The sequence below is a fragment of the Notamacropus eugenii genome, chromosome 1, assembly GCF_028372415.1.
Source record: "Notamacropus eugenii isolate mMacEug1 chromosome 1, mMacEug1.pri_v2, whole genome shotgun sequence".
NCBI lineage: Eukaryota > Metazoa > Chordata > Mammalia > Diprotodontia > Macropodidae > Notamacropus > Notamacropus eugenii.
The window spans coordinates 519,596,062-519,600,612 of NC_092872.1; the positions used below are offsets into that span (position 1 = coordinate 519,596,062).

Sequence of the window (4,551 nt, forward strand, 5' to 3'; positions counted from 1 at the left end):
CTCTCTGACTCCAGGTCCAATACTCAATCTACTATACCTCCAAGCTCCCTGTGACATATGAACTCATGAAATATTATTGTGCCATAACAAATGCCAAATATGAAGAATGCCAAGAAGTTTGCAAGGACTCATATGAAAGTGATGCAAAATATAGAAAATGGAATCAGAACAACATACACCTTGACTACATATATACGTATATATACATACATATATACAAAATAACAACAAAATATGAAAGATTCAAGGCAAAAAAGTCAAAAGGGAACACGGGGTGCTTTTATTATTGCTTTGTTCTTGTCAACATATGCTTTAAAAAGACAAATAACAAATCATGTGGAGCTCATAGTTTTGTATCTGATTTTATTGTTTATTTGAAGATCTGTTGTGTTGAGGATTCCTAAATTTAGAGTTTGTTTTTAATAGGCATTGGGTTTGGCAGTGGAGTCACTCTTGACCTTAGAGACAGCAATTTCTTAAGAACAAAATGGGTGGAAGTCTGTTTTCAAAGGGTTGAGGAGTCTGTAATGAGGAAGTGAAGACGCTGAGCGCAGATAACTTTTGCATGAATTTTCATCATGAAAGGGAAGGGGAAGTGTAATGGCAGCTCCGAAGGCTTGAAGGGTCAAGGGAAAGCTTTTTTAGGACCAGGGATGCCTGACCATGTTTGCAGGCAGATGACAAGAATCAATAGAAAGGGAAAGATTGACAATGCATGGCCAAAAAGGCACGACTCGTAGGACAAAGCCCTGGCCAAGGTCATGGAATCCACAGTCTCAGCTGAGTCCACCTAGCCCGCCTACACCTCAGCAAGAATCCTCTCTACAGTCTCTCTAAGTTTTGTCTGAAGGCCTCCCATTAGGGGGACCACTGCCTCCTTACATGGTCTTTGGGACCACTTGAACACCTCTAATGGTTGGATCATTTCTCAACCCTACCATCCTGTGTATCAGATCTCAATTTGCCCCTTTATAAGTGCTAGACCTGGAGTGAGGAAGGCTCATTTTCATGAGTTCAAATCTGGCCTCGGATACTTACTAGCTGGGTGACACTGGGCAAGTCACTTAGCCCTGTTTGCCTCAGTTTTCTCATCTGTAAAATGAGCTAGAGAAGGAAGCAGCAAATCACTCCAATATCTTTGTCAAGAAAACCCCAAATGGGGTCACAAAGAGTCAGACACGAATGAAATTTCTGAACCATAACACACTTCCTCTTACTGCTCTTAATCCTATGTCTAAGTTCAAACATAACCAGTCTAATATCTCTTCTAGGTGACAGCTCTTCAAATACTTGAAGGCAGCTACCAAGTCCCTCCTCAGTTTTGTCTTCTCTGGGCCAAGAGATTATTTAGAACATCATTTATAACTTGGACTGCTGGAACACCTGCGTTAAAAGTAGTGTAATATGTAGTATGTAGTATTAGTAGCGGTAGTAGTAGTAGTAGTAGTAGTAGTAGTAGTAGTAGTAGTAGTGTAGCATGGGAACCAAATTTGTTCTTCCAAAGTGTCTATGAAATTGTAATTGATGAAAGTTACAATAATAGCCACTGTCTTTAGTACTTTAAAGTTGACAAAGCATTCATTTTATCTGAACCACAAAGCAACTCTGTAAGGTAAATTATAATGACATCTACTTTGCAGAACTGATGTGAAGATCTGATAATACCTGTAAAGCACTTTGCAAACCTAAAAAAGCTATGTAAAAAGCTAGCTATCATTACTGTTGTTGTTGTTATAGGTATTAAAGATAAGAGGTGAAGCTATTCCCATTACAATGAAACAGCTAAATGGTTCTGTGGATGGAACACTTGGCTTAGATTCAGAAGTTCAAATCCTTCTCAGACACTTACTATGTAACTTATTACGTAACTCTGGGCAAATCACCTAACTGTTGTTTGGCTCAGTTACCTCGGTTGTAAAATGGAGTTAATAGCAGCACCTACTTCATAAGGTTGTTATGAGGATCAAATGAGATAAAATTTGTAAATTGCTAATCATAATGCCTGTCACATAACCATAAATGGTTATTCCCTTCCCCCAATACATAAGCAATCACTTTATACAGAATTTTTTTTTTATAATAAAAGAATTTTTATTATACAGGGTTGACTTGACAAGTTAGGCACCCCCTACCCCTGCAACAAATATGGGGGAGGGGGAAGAAGCAGCATAGTGGGAAATCCACCAAAAACACTAATTCAGATGTGCTTCATTTTACCTTCTTCCTGTTTTCTCTTTTCCTCTAGGTCAGAGCTTGCCATTATCCTACCCATTTCTAAAAAAGAGAGGGATAACAATCAGTTCAGTTCAGGCATCAGGGCTTCCTAACATCCATCCTTAAGCTCTGGAGCATCACAGAGTATATCCACCACTTTCTTTTTAGTGGACACTCGTAGATTCCTCTCCCTCAGTGAGAATATCAGTTTGAGGCAGAACTATGGGCATCATCTCTGGTGAAGGTCCATTCTCTTCCTTAAGGTGGCCTTGATGTAGACAATGAAGATGGGACAGCTCTCTCTCAGGTGGCTGCTTCCAATTGTAACATGGATACCAAGAAGCACCTGCAGCCTGGGCAGGAGCCATTGGGATACAGCCCACAGCTCTATGGGAGTTGCTGAAATCAGTATTCTGTGGCTGTACCTGTGGGATGTGGTAACTGAGAAGACCATGGTCTCTGGCCTTCAGGATAGCCAGTCAGCTTCTTATGCTGCTTTATAGACACCTGTGTATGGGGCATGGAAGATGACACCTGTGTGAGCACAGACAAACTTCTCCAAGAGCTTCACATTTCTAAAATTCACATGGAGCTTCTGATGCTGGCAGATAGGGCAAGGATTCCCAGCAACTTTGTTCCCCCGAATGCATGTCTTAACAGGTTCGCTGGGGTAGGATACCACCTTTGTGGTTTCATTGATAATCAGCCCAGACTGCATGGGAGCCATATTGAGCCAGGTATTCTGTCTCTAGATATTCCTAGGGAGTATCCTGATAGAGGGAGACAGGAATGGCAGATTCTTCCTCAGGTGGAGCTTTGGTGCAGAGAGCCTGAGGAGTAGCCTGCACCCAGTAGACCCCTCTGACAGGCATGAGACCCGACAGCCACCTAAGCAGAAAAGTTAGGAGAGAGGTTGCCTTCTTGGTGTATGGCTAAGAGAGGAGAGGGCTTTATATAGAACTTTTAATGATGAAAGGGAATAGTAAAATAATTCCATATATAAATATTTACTTTACATACAAGACAAAAAGATTATAGCCTTTTGGAGAAATGATTTTCCCTCCATGACCAAAGGAAAGGATAAGGTACAGTCAGTGATGCTGATGAGGAAGGAAGCTGCTGAAGCTAAATGGTCCCAATCTTCTCAGTGAAGTAGAAGACTGGATAATCTTCTGTAAGCATGTCGTCTAGTGGCAGAAGAAAATAGACTTGAGCAGTATTGTAGGAAAGAAGCTAGGGAGTTGATTAGAGCTGAGCAGGTGTGACGATATCAGTCCCCTATTTCAATGGTTCCCTATTACCTGTAAAATCAAATATAAACTCCTTTCTATTTGACATTTAAATAAAGTCCTTCACAACCTAGACCCAACCTACCTTTTCAGTGTTATCACACATTGCTATTCTTCAGTCCAGTCAAATTGACCTTTTTTTGGTTGTTTCTCAAAGCCAACATCTTCCGTCATCTCATGGCTGGCATGTATTCCCTCTTGATCTCCATCTCTTCGGATCCTTATAGTCTCAGCTCAAGTGACAGCTCTTACAGGAAGCCTTTCCTGATCCCACCACAACTGCTAATGCTTCCCCCTACAAAATACTTTGGATTGATTTTCCATATATTTTGTATATTCTCACCTGCTAGAATGTACATTCCAGATATCGTTTCACTGTTGCCTTGTATTCCTAGCTCCTAGAACACTGTCTAGTACATTTATTGTTTGGTCATTCAGTCATGTCCAACTCTTTGTGATTTCATGGACTTGTCCATGGAGTTTTCTTAGCAAAGATACTAGAGTGGTTTGCATTTCCTTCTCCAATGTATCCCCATTTTACTGATGAAGAAGATAGTAATCTCTTAATAAATGTTTGTTGATTGATTGATACAGCCAGACTTATGGTTATATCTGTTAAAGGAAGGGAAAATGGGGCAGGAGGGAAGATTCTATGACCAGGAAAGGAAAACAAGTACAAAGGGTGGTAGATCAGGTATTCTATTCCTATAATACAGGATTTAGGATAATCTATCTCTCAGTTTTGAAAAGAATTTGGGGGGCGGAGCCAAGATGGCAGAGTAGAAAGACACACATACGCTACCTCCGAACCCACTGCCCATAAAATATCTGTAAAAAAAGACCCACCGGCGAATTCTGGAGCAGCAGAAGCCACAGAACAATCTCTGGAGATTTCTGCTCCAGAGAGCCTGAACACCTCTCGCAAAAGGTCCCTCGCACCCTGGACCTGGAGCAGAGCCCAACCCTGCCTCCTCAGCGCGGTGCAAAAAGGACCGGATCCGAGCAGGCTTCAGGGACAGGATCTCCAGCGGCCGCGCGGGTCCCCCAC

The 4,551-nt window shown here is 41.6% G+C and overlaps 1 pseudogene; it reads right to left on the minus strand.

The window, feature by feature from the left end:
• Positions 1 to 2,117: 2,117 nt before the first annotated feature.
• LOC140518705 (small ribosomal subunit protein mS40 pseudogene) lies at positions 2,118 to 3,609 on the minus strand (annotated as a pseudogene).
• Between the last annotated feature and the right edge of the window lie 942 nt (positions 3,610 to 4,551).